The 12177-nt window shown below is 43.8% G+C and overlaps 1 protein-coding gene across 2 annotated transcripts in view; it reads right to left on the bottom strand.

Moving 5' to 3' along the window:
- Positions 1–12177, bottom strand: part of CACNB4 (calcium voltage-gated channel auxiliary subunit beta 4) — a 261708-nt gene that overhangs the window by 142432 nt on the left and 107099 nt on the right. The gene's annotated exons all lie outside the window — the stretch shown is intronic.

The raw sequence follows: 12177 nt of genomic DNA, 5'->3' as shown, positions 1-12177 counted from the left end.
TTTCAGAGACCATTGTGTAAAGACAAGTGAACAGATACTCATCTCGATCCAACATCTGTACTTAACAGATGCAACTGCAGACAAACAGGCAATAACTGATCTTTAAAAAATTTTTTAAACCAAGATAAAAGAAAAAGAGGGTAAACAGATGGTAAGATTTCTTCTGGGAATTTCTACTGTAAAAGTTTTCAATATTCTTACTGAAATCTCTCCGCCTCATTGGCAAAAAAGTACCTCTGTGACCCAACTAGTGAAGTTTGAAAATGAAGCCAAGAGCCCTCAAAAGCCTTTCTGCAGATGCAAAATTGTTCATTTTTTTTTAGTTTGATTTTTTTTTAAATCACCTTTAGGCGACAGCCAATATTTTAACTTAAATTCCTTTTCCCCAATGCTTAGACCTTTAATATTCCTAAAACAGCATTGGATCTTTTTCCAAAAACCCAATCAAAAAGGTGCCACTGCCTCCCCAGGTCCCACCACACCACAACGCGGTTTGACCAAGGTCAGGTGCCACATTGAAGCGTACCTAGCTATTTGCAGATTTTGGTCAACCAACAAAGTACTGCAGTTTTGAAACAAGAGCTCTCTAGAGCTCACTGTAAAAGAAGTCAGCTTAATTTGGGAAAAAAAGAAGTTGGTGAGGGGCAAAGAACACAATCTAGAGAAGCTGCGTGATTCACAGGGTAAAGCAATGACCCAGAAACTCAGAGGCTGAGCCCACCACCAGGTTCCCTGCTAACTGGGCAGATGACTCTGGACCAGTCACCACTTCTATGGGCTTTAGTTTCTTCACCTGTCAAACTGAGGTAAGAAATAACCCAGAGAAAGAACTTTGCAAGTCTAAAGTGCAATATAAACACTTATCCATGACAACCCTGCTTTGTCAGCCGGAAGGCGTTGGCTGCAGTTCATGGGAACTCAGCACGGGAGTGACTGGCTGGCCGTGGACCCAGGAAATGAAGTCCGTCCTTCCAGCCAGCATCTCTGAAAAGCGTAACTCTTAAAGGAACAAACCTGAGTCACGAGAAGTAACACGAGAGCTCCAGCTGCTGAGCCGAGCATGTTCTTCCAGGTCTGCACTGACCCACTCAGGTCCTCTAATCACAGCTGCATACCTTAGAAACAGCATCAATCTTTGCAAATACAAAAGATGCCCAAGGGACTCATCTGTCCTTCAGAACCCCAGAATGCTAGGGTTCCTACAGATGTCACTGGTGCCTACACCGAGGATTATGGCAGAAGAGGGTGAGTACAGTTGGAAGGATTTTATAGAAAGAGACTCAGTGGCAGTCCTACCTGTTGACAACTGTGTCCTGGAGCAAGTCACTTCCTAAACTAACTTCAGCTCTCCCTTCCATCAAGCAAAAGGACTGGGTCAAAAGACTTGTAAGCTCAAATTCCTGTATCAGATTCTGTTTTGTTTTGTTTTGTTTGCTTGTTTGTTTTCTGATTGAACTGCAAGGCTTGTGGGACCTTAGTTCCCCGACCAGGGACGGAACTCAAGTCCATGGCAGTGAAAGCCTGAATCTTAACCACTGGTCCTCCAGGGAATTCCCAGATTCTATTATTTTAACTAACTCTATAACTGTAGCCACATGATATTTTAGCTAGACTCAACAGAAAATCAAGGCAAGAAGGTCTTTTTTCTCCTTAGATTTTTCACTTCCCTGATAGCTCAGTTGGTAATGAATCTGCCTGTAATGCAGAAGACCCCAATTCAATTCCTGGGTTGGGAAAATCCCCTGAAGAAGGGATAGGCTACCCACTCCAGTATTCTTGGGCTTCCCTTATGAGTCAGCCGGTATCCCCCTGCAACGTGGGAGACCTGGGTTCGATCCCTGGGTTTGGAAGATTCCCTGGAGAAGGGAAAGGCTACCCACTCCAGTATTCTGGCCTAGAGAATTCCATGGACTGTATAGTCCATGGGGTTGCAAAGAGTCGGGTACAACTAAGCAACTTTCACTTTCACTTTTCCTTGTTTTACCATTTCAACTGAGAGCATTGATAGTTTCTGAATATCTTTAAATGGGAATCTAACTGGATGTGGCACAACTGACTGGTTCAAAATTGGGAAAGGAGTATGACAAGGCTGTATATCATCACCCTACTTATTAAACTTCTATGCAGAGTACATCATGTGAAATGCCAGGCTGGAGAAATCACAAGCTGGAATGATGATTGCCAGGAAAAATATCAACAACCTCAGACAGGCAGATGATACCACTCTAATGGCAGAAAGTGAACAGGAACTAAAGAGCCTCTTGAGGAGGGTGAATCAAGAGACTGAAAAAGCTGGCTTGAAACTCAACACTCAAAAAACTAAGATCAGAGTATCCAGTCCCTCACTTCATGGCCAATAGAAGGGGAAAAAGTGGAAGCAGTGGCAGACTTGATTTTCTTGGGCTCCAAAATCACTGTGGATGGTGACTGCACCCATGAAATTAAAAGACACTTGCTCCTTGGAAGAAAAGCTATGACAAATATAGACAGCATATTAAAAAGCAGAGTCATCACTTTGCCAGCAAAGGTCCATATCATCAAAGCTATGGTTTTCCTAGTAGTCAAGTATGGATGTGAGAGTTGGACCATAAAGAATGCTGAATGCCTAAGGATTGATACTTTTCAATTGTGGTGTTGGAGAAGACTCTTGAGAGTCCCTTGAACTGCAAGAAGATCAAACCAGTCAATTCTAAAGAAAATCAACCCTGAATATTCATCGGAAAGACTGTTGCTGAAGCTTTAATAGTTTGGCCACCTGATGCAAAAGAGCCAACTTACTGGAAAAGACTCTGATGTTGGGAAAGATTGAAGGCAAAAGGAGAAGGGGGCAGTGGAAGAAGAGATGGTTAGATAGCATCACAGACTCAATGGACATGATTTTGAGGAAACTGCGGGAGATAGTAGAGGACAGAGCCTGGCATGCTACAGTCCATGGGGTCGCGAGACTTGAACACAACTTAGTGACTGAACAACAAATTGCAGGAGGGGAGTGGGGAGAAGCAGTCCTCTTCCATAATGCACCAGCAAGATTCAAAAAACTACCCCTTACTTGGAAAACTGTGGAGGGTTTATTTCCTCTCCTGCATTTCCCAACTGCCAATGTAAGGGTCTAAAGAAAGTCTTGAAAGAACAGGGGCTCCATCAGCAGACGAATGGATAAGGAAGCTGTGGTACATATACACCATGGAATATTACTCAGCCATTAAAAAGAATTCATTTGAATCAGTTCTAATGAGATGGATGAAACTGGAGCCCATTATACAGAGTGAAGTAAGCCAGAAAGATAAAGACCAATACAGTATACTAATGCATATATATGGAATTTAGAAAGATGGTAATGATAACCCTATATGCAAAACAGAAAAAGAGACACAGATGTACAGAACAGACTTTTGGACTCTGTGGGAGAAGGTGAGGGTGGGATGTTTTGAGAGAACAGCATCAAAACATGTATATTATCTAGGGTGAAACAGATCACCAGTCCAGGTTGGATGCATGAGACAAGTGCTTGGGGCTGGTGCACTGGGAAGACCCAGAGGGATGGGGTGGGGAGGGAGGCAGGACGGCGGATCGGGTTGGGGAACACATGTAACTCCATGGCTGATTCATGTCAATGTATGGCAAAAACCACTACAATATTATAAAGTAATTAGCCTCCAACTAATAAAAATAAATGGTAAAAAAATAAATAAAAAATAAAACAATTAAAATAAAGAACAGGGGCTCATTTTTGATTACAAATGTACGCAGTGTGGACATCTAACTTAGGGTAGGCAGGCAGGACGGAGCACTGGATCAAGAGAAGAAATGATATTTTGGTGGTCCAGCAACCCTGCAGCCAAACCCCTCAAGAGCTACAAGCAGATATAACACTGGCTCTGCCTGCTTCCCAGGGGGACAGAAAAATGCTGAACAAGTTGTCAGAGGTGGGAGAATCCCAGATGTCCCCTAATTCAGCCCTCATTTTAATACCCAGAAAGGTTTTAACCTTTATGGCTGTATTTAAAGCCATACTTGTCTATATTTAAGTGTTCCATCCCCATTTCCTTCTTGAGAGGATTTTCAGGATAAGGAGTGAGGAGGAGTGGGTGTATCCCAGGAGGAATTAGGTAAAGTAAAAGAAGGTCACTTTGATGGGGAAAACCCTATTTTTCCCACTCCTTTCATTCTAAAAACTGTCTAATCACAAGTCATTTGGTCACCCACAAGCTGACAACTGAAAATCAATGAATAGACTGGGGAGTCTGCCCCTAGCATTTGGATCTCCAGATCTCCACAGCATAAGCACTGCAGGCTTCCCAGGTGGCGCTAGTGGTAAAGAACCCACCTATCAATGCAGTCAGATGCCAGAAACAAGGGTGTGACCCCAGGGTCAGGAAGATGCCATGGCAACCTACTCTAGTATTCTTGCCTGGAGAACCCCATGGCCAGAGAAGCCTGGCTGGAGGGCTACACGTTCACAAAGTGTCAAACACAACTGAAGCAGCTTCCCATGCAGAATTAAGCACTAAATGTACAAGTCACCTCACGGCTTCAACCCACTGTTTAGGCTGATGCCAGAGTTCAGCCGGTGAGACACTCAGCCCGCACTTCCCCAAAGGAACTCTGAGTTCCTAGAAAATGAACTTGAAGCTCCCAAGAGATTCTTGGAACTGACCATTTCTATCCCACAGATCTCTGAACTGAGAGCTGGCTGAAAGTAGCAAGAGCTCCCTGGGAGCTTCCTGTCCTGTTTCAGATCATCTCAAAAGCCCCCAGCTTTTGGTGAAAGGGCCTTGAGATCCTGTGAGGTCTAAGTTCTAAGGGTCTAACTTAAGGGTGTCATACTTCACCACAGGAAGAGGCGTTGAACACCAAATAAGGGATTGGCACCCTCTTGGTTTTGATTTGAAGAGTTCTCCAGTTAAGTAACTGGGGCTTCCCAGGTGGCGCTAGTGGTAAAGAACCTGCCTGCCAATGCAGGAGACATAACAGAGGCGGGTTCAATTCCTGGCTGGGGAAGATACCCTGGAGGAGGGCATGGCAACCCACTCCAGTATTCTTGTCTGGAGAATCCCATGGATGGAGGAGCCTGGCCAGCTACACTCCATAGGGTAGTCAAACATGACTGAAGTGACTTAGCATTCATGCCAGTTAGGTGATTGGTTGAGAGGATGAAGAAGAAACCAACTTCCCCCAGGTCTACTGTTCCGGTCTCAGGCTGCAGTGAGGACCAGTCTGAAAAGCTCATGGCTCACCTTGCGTCGATGTTTCCCCATAACCCACCATCTCATCCCTGCGTAGCTTCCAAACCACACAGCCCCCAAAGGCATCCTCCCATTTTGAGGTTGCTCTGCTGACCATGCTTCCTTTCAAGTCATCTCTCACTATGATCAATAGTTCAAAGTTAAGACCTTATGAAAAGGCATTGCCTGTGTGATTCCATTTTCTAAATGCCACGTGATTCTTGATGCAGAGGTTGTTCTTGCAATTTGACAAACGTCTCAGCTGAGCTCAGTGGAGGGAATGGTACGGTCCTCAACAAATTAGGGAGCTCTCATCTCAGCTCGAGGCAACATTCAGTTAGTTTTTGTTGGCTTCAAACTTTGAAACATGGAGTTGCTTTTCCTTACCTGGGCTAGGCTTTGGGGTACAGCACACCTATGGAATTCATGGTGGAATACAAAGGACAAGCATTTCTCCTTTCCGTTTGCTTGGAAAGGAGCGGGGGAAGAAGAGAAAAGCACAGAACCAGCTGATTAGTTTGAGTTTTACATAGCTGTGATCAAGGGAATGGATACAGATTTGGAAACTAAAGGGAATTCTGCTATCCAATTTTCCCCCACATTTCTCCAGACTTTAACTTTTGTAAGCCCGTGTATGTGTTCTGCAGCAGGACTCTGAGAGGTCAGGGATGAATCAAAGGAACAGCGTTTGACTCTCACTGGCTCTCTGGACTAGAAAAGGAGTCCAAGGCCTGCCACTTCAGCCTCGGGGATTATTTTGCTCTTTGTTTTTAGATTTTTCTAAGTGGGCATAGGGTACTGGATGATTTTCTCCCTCTTCTGCTCTGCAAATACAGATACACTTGTTCCCCTCTAGAAACCCGTATGGCATTTTGAGCACTAATATTTGTAACCCCTATTCCCTCCCTGACATGCTTCAGATATCTGCCACTGGCAGGGTAGACAAGAAACTGAAAATAAAATACTACAATCGATTCCCCTCTCAGTGGTCCTCTGAGTCTGAATTTAGACCTTACTACCTAGGCAGGCATGTCCTTAAGCCTCTGTGGGGCTCATCTGTAACAGGGAGGTAACGAGAGTTCTGGACCTAATGAGTTAATGTATGAAAAGTACACAGAAAGTGCCTGGCATATCAGAAGGCAGAGGGGAAAATCTTTTTTTTTTTAAAGGAAGTAGTATGGAATCAGGGCCACCCACATTGCCCAGCGGCTGGGGCCCCCACACACTGCAATTAGCGTGAATGGTTCTCCCAGCAATGGTGTCACGGGGACTCTCCAAAGCAGGCTGGTTCAGAGCAGTGACTCTGGAGGCAGGCTGCTCATGTATCCCTGAAGTGCCTCATTTCAGCTGGATAACACTCAGTGAGCTATTCTGTCTTCTGTGCGTCCGTCCATCTCTTCATTTGTAAAATGAGGATTATCCCAAGATTATCATGTAAGATGAAAAGCCTTGATATAAAAAAGTGCTCAGAATGATGTCTGGTACTAAACGCAGTGCTACACAAGCCTCAGCTGCTGCTTCCCATCTCTGGGTTCTGAAGCCCTGATGCCCTTTGTCTCTAGGGTGGGATTCCTTGCCCTGCCCCTCACGCCCACCGGGTCCTCTCAACCCCCAGCGGGGTCCCTGGTCCCAGCTAGCAGAGCCGAGACCAGCATCCTGCTTCCTGTTGCCCTACTTACCTTCCTGCCAGCCTCCTCCCAGGCTGCCTACCTGCTTCATCTGGCCAGGCTGGCTGCTCCGTATGCTGAAGCTGGCAGGGACTCCCAGGCCACCTCGGCCTGACCACAACTCTACCCTTCAGCCACCCCCACCAAGCTCTGCATCTCTCCTGTGGGCCCCGGGATGCCCAACACTGCATGGACCTTCCCAACGGCCTGGCCCCTCGCCAAACTAGAATTCTGACCTCCCTCACCCCCACCAGCCACTCTCAGGCTGCCCCAGCCTGTCACTATCACAGCCAAGAAAGGATCCTGGTGAAAATCCTGTAACACGTGCCATGACCGGTTCTTACCAAGGAATGCAAGAGGAGAGCAAGAAAGAGACACAGAGAGAGAGGGATAAAAAGGCACAGACAGAAAACCCGAGAGGCACTCGAAGGAAGAATGAACCTATGGACATGTTTTCCTCCTTCCTGCCACTCTGGATGGCTGCAGGAAAAAATAATACTTCATAATTCATAAAAGTGAGTGTAGGTATGATAAAAAAAAAAATTCCCATGGCCTATTCACTTGCCAGAAAATGACAGATCCCTCCCCATGATTGACGTATTACACAGAAATCTCTCGCTTTCTGAAATTTTATTTTTAAAAAAAATGCCAATCTCTCGGCAAAAACACTCCACACAGCCACAATTTTTGTTAACGTTACACAACTTTATTCTCCATGCTTCTGCCAAACTGGGCTGAGGAGACTAGGCCAGCTGGCCTCCTATACATCGTTCAGCTCATACGATCGGTGCTAATTTAATCATCAGACTCAATTGCTGACTGCTCTGCACTACTTTAGAGCCTGGGAAATCAAAGATGAGCAAGATGTGACTGTACCTCCTGGGAGCTGCCTGGAAATCTTTACGACAAAGCAGACCAAGGAGATGGCTGCAATCAGAGCTCTCACATTTGGAGGAGCTCTGATGAGAGCTGGAAAGGAATCTGATCCCTTTATCTGCAAAGAAGCAGGAAACGTAGAAGGAAAGGAAGGATCAGTTTCACTCAAGGACTGGGGCCTAATGAATCAGTCACCATCTTACTACATGGCCAGGGGCAAACTATTTCCAAATGATTCCTAATTTGCTATAAAGAGTAAACAGTTCACTTTTTTTTAAAGTTTAAAATTTATGAAATGTTATTTTCTATTTTGTTACTGCTTTTAGGTAGAAATTCAGGTTTTTTCCTCTGGTGGGGGGTGGGGAGCACTTTTTCTCTTTGATTTGATAACATCTTTATTTTTTTTTTTTTCAGATCCATTCGGTCATCCATAAACATCCATGAATTCTTACTGAGTACCTAATATCTCCTCCAAAGAGAAACCAGATCATGTTGGCTCCTATTTGAAACCTTTGAAGATTTCCTGTTGCCCTTAAGATGAAGTCTCAAGCCTTAACGTGATCTAGCAGGCCCTCAAAGTTTCTTTCCTCACATCCCTGATTTTGTACCTCCGACTCCTTTCTGCCTCCACAGCCAGCGTCCCCTTCTTGAACACATCACACCCCCTCCCACCTCTGGGCTCTGTCTAGTCTAAGCCCTTTGCCTAAAACCCCACACCTCCTCCCCACCCCCACAAACCCCATGAACATGCATTCAGTGAGGCTGATGAATTCCTGTCTGTCTCCAGAATGTGAGTTCCATGGAAAAAGGAATCAGGTAGCTTCTCACCAGTGATATGCCCATTGTCGAGCACACACACACAGCTTTAAGTAGTGAATAATTCACCATGGCCCTGGACTCTTGGCTACTTCTGCACTTTGGCTGCCAAAACAGTGCAGTCACTAACATCAACAACAACAAAAAGCTCACAAGATGAAATGTGGATATTTTTAAGTGCTAAGAAAACCCAGAACATGAACATCCCTAGAGGGTCCTCAACAGTCTTCAGACCCTGACTGGGAGAAAGTGGTCCAGTTCAGCTTCAGATTCTAATGAATTAATGACACAGAGGTGTCATTTTAACAATGCCCTCATTTCAAAGAAAACAATTTACATAATGGGTTGATGGAAAAAAAATCTGGGGGGTAGGGGGCTGATGGAGAGAAGATCCCATGATATTTCATACTTCACAACTCTGCACATAATATTCCCTCCATCTGGGAAGATTTCACCCTCAACTTTTTCTAATTAGTGAATTCATTTTCTTGAAGGTCCAACGTAAATGTCCCCAAGACCTTCCCCAGCTCCCTCAGACAATCACACACTCCTTCTATACTTCCCCTAGCCCTCTATTCTCCTAGACTTCTACTAATGGGCCTACCATAGAATAGTGTATAATTCACCCAGCAGACCTGTTTCTTCTACTACACAATGAACAACTCGAGCAAGAATCAGGACTTACTCAGCTCTGTACCCCAAATGCTTTATTCCATAGAAGAGCCTCAATAAATACTGGATGCAGAAAGTGAATTACAATCATGAAAAGAAGACCTGCATTCTGAGCCCTGATGACACTGCCTCCATCATAATCCATGCTGTCTAGTCTAGCAGACATTTGAGAGCTTAGAGGAACTCAACAGAGAAGGGAATGAGCCAGGAACCTGTGAGGTCAATTTTAGGACTGCTGTAGATTTAGAAAACAAACCACAATGTAAAAAGGAGTGAGGAACTCAGATGTGAGCTGGACTTGGGTCAATGGTAGAGGCCTCCCTAGGTGTAATCTATGGGCAGAAAGGGGATTCCCCGGTGGCTCAATGGTTAAGAACCCACCTACAATGCAGGAGACTTGGGTTCAATCCCTGGGTCAGGAAGATCCCCTGGAGCAGGGCATGGCAACCCAGTCCAGTATTCTTGCCTGGAGGATCCCTTGGACAGAGAAGCCTGGCAGGCTATAGTCCACAGAGTCACAAAGAGTTAGACATGACTAAAGCGACTTAGTATGAACGCACATGGGCAGAAAGGATACTGGTGAATAATGAGAGGATGGTAGCATTGGGGTCCTAGGGTGTTTCCCAAACACTCTAGAACATATTTTTGGAGAAACTCCTATTTCCCTTATTTCCTTATGGAAAAGAGATCCAGACTGTATACCCCTCAAAGACAGGAACTATGTGTTATTCATCTTCACATACCCCTCTCTAAGCCAGTGCCTATCACAATAACTGGAAAATAGAAGTTCAATAATTACACTGGGAAAAGCTGAATAAGCTGGCATGATCCAGGTGACCCCCACAACAGAATATAGTCCTGAGTGGACCTTGTGTCTCAAGTTCTATCCATATCTCATGCTGCCTTAGACACCAAGCATCCTAGACTTGCCACGGGGAAGTGGGAAAATCTGACTAACCCCAAAGTATGGTGCTTAGAGCAGCAACCCTCATTCTAGGTGCCACCTGAAGCTAGACCTAGAGCTGCTAGACTTGAGTAGGACTGTCTCAGGCAATGGACTGATCTTAGGTCTCAGGGTGACAGTATTTAGTTTCTGCATCCCAGTGAGCAGGAAGGGAGGAGGATGGTTTTGGTGCACACTGCTAGGCTTTGACTTCTCTGGTATTTTATGTCGCTGAGATGAGCAACAGCCCTAGATTCCATTCTCCATTTCTTCCTTTTAGTCATAAACCCAATTTCACCCCCCATTTTAGCAAGGCATATGACTCTCCAACTACACGCTACATTTTACAGCCTCCCTTGCAGCTAGATATGACCCTGTTCTCGCCAACAGAGTGTGAGTGAAGATGTGTGTCCAATTTACATCTCACATCCTTGAAAGGATACTGCTTGCCCACCATATGCTCTCTTCACCATTTCTTTGGATGTGGCACTGATGATCTAATTTCCACCAGACAGAGGGATGAAGAAGAGTTATTAGGCTAAAGAAGTTTGAGTCAGTAAGTGACCTGTGAAGAGGGCTACTCTTGTCTTGGACTGCTCTCCTGCTGGGTGAAAGAGAAAGGTGCTTACATCTATTTAGGCATCTTTACCTAGGGATCATTTTGTTAAAGCAGCTTCTATTAACTAAAACAGCTGTATGAAAGTAACTAAAATATAGAGATCATTAGAGCAAGAATGAGGCAATCTGAAAGAAAAAAAAAATGTCCATAAGGTAGACAGTGAACTCACAAAAAGGCCCCTCACTAGGTTGTGGCATATCTTCTAATTCTTCTTTCACAAAGTGTTGGCCAAACCAAGATGGTGGTTGGTCCGAGCAAGCCCCCTCTCCACCCCCTCGATTGCCATTAAATATAGACATTGTTATGTAAATATTTAGCCACAGTAAGCCTGTTTATTTTGTGAAACAAAAAATTAGGAACAAAAACAAAATGTTGATAGGCTAAAAACACATATAAATCGCCAATTTTATACTACTTTATCAAGGCTAAAATCTTCAACTCAATTGAGTTTTTAAATTGAAGCAGACCATTACGAAGAGAAAAATATTCACCACGCTTCTGGCAAAGTCCATAAGGATTGCCTCATGGAGATTTTCAATATAATTTCTCGTAGTTCCTAATCTGTTGGGTCATTTCTTTCGCAGTCCTGGGTGGAAAATTAGTTAGAGCACTAAGTCCAAAACCTTTCCCCAAGAGGCACAAATGGAAACAAACTGAGTTACTTGATCTAAATTCCAGTTCTCAGAAGTGACTCTTGCATTAAGTATTCAAGGAAAATAATAATCACCACCATAGAAAACAGTATAAATTTGGGGACAAATAATAAAAACAGTATACATTTGTATTGATAGAAAACAGAGGAGAATGTGGAAAAATTATCAATAATCCATTATGTTTGTAGGCATGTTTCATAAATCCAAAAACAAATAAGCATATAGGCTGGTCACACACATGGCTTTGAAAATTGTTTGGCAATGCATTTTTCTTAATAACAGAAAGTGACTTCACAGATGTTTAAGACTGATAGACTGAAAATTAAAAACAGCAATATTCAACTAAATATTAGGTGTTATGTATTTTCAGCACCCCACCTTACTACATTTCTGACTTTGTGAGGGAGGGTAAGCTATAAATATTAAATGACCCTCTAGCCTTGGATACCTTAGAAATCTATTTTCTTTTAAATTGGGAATGACAATAATATCAACAATTTTCAAAAACAGTAGCTTAAAACAAAAACAAATTATTTTTCATCGTCTCTCTAAGTTACTCTTTCAGTCATCAAATTAAATATCAAAAACTACAAAAAAATACATGAAGAACTGGTTAATCTGAAAGTATTGTCAAATCATCAAGCTCCAGAGGTTTCTTGGGCTCCTCTAACCATTTAAGCCTCTGGATCACACGGACATTGTCGGG

This window comes from Odocoileus virginianus, chromosome 13 (assembly GCF_023699985.2).
Source record: "Odocoileus virginianus isolate 20LAN1187 ecotype Illinois chromosome 13, Ovbor_1.2, whole genome shotgun sequence".
Taxonomy (NCBI): Eukaryota; Metazoa; Chordata; class Mammalia; order Artiodactyla; family Cervidae; genus Odocoileus; species Odocoileus virginianus.
This window is presented reverse-complemented; position numbering and strand designations above follow the sequence as displayed.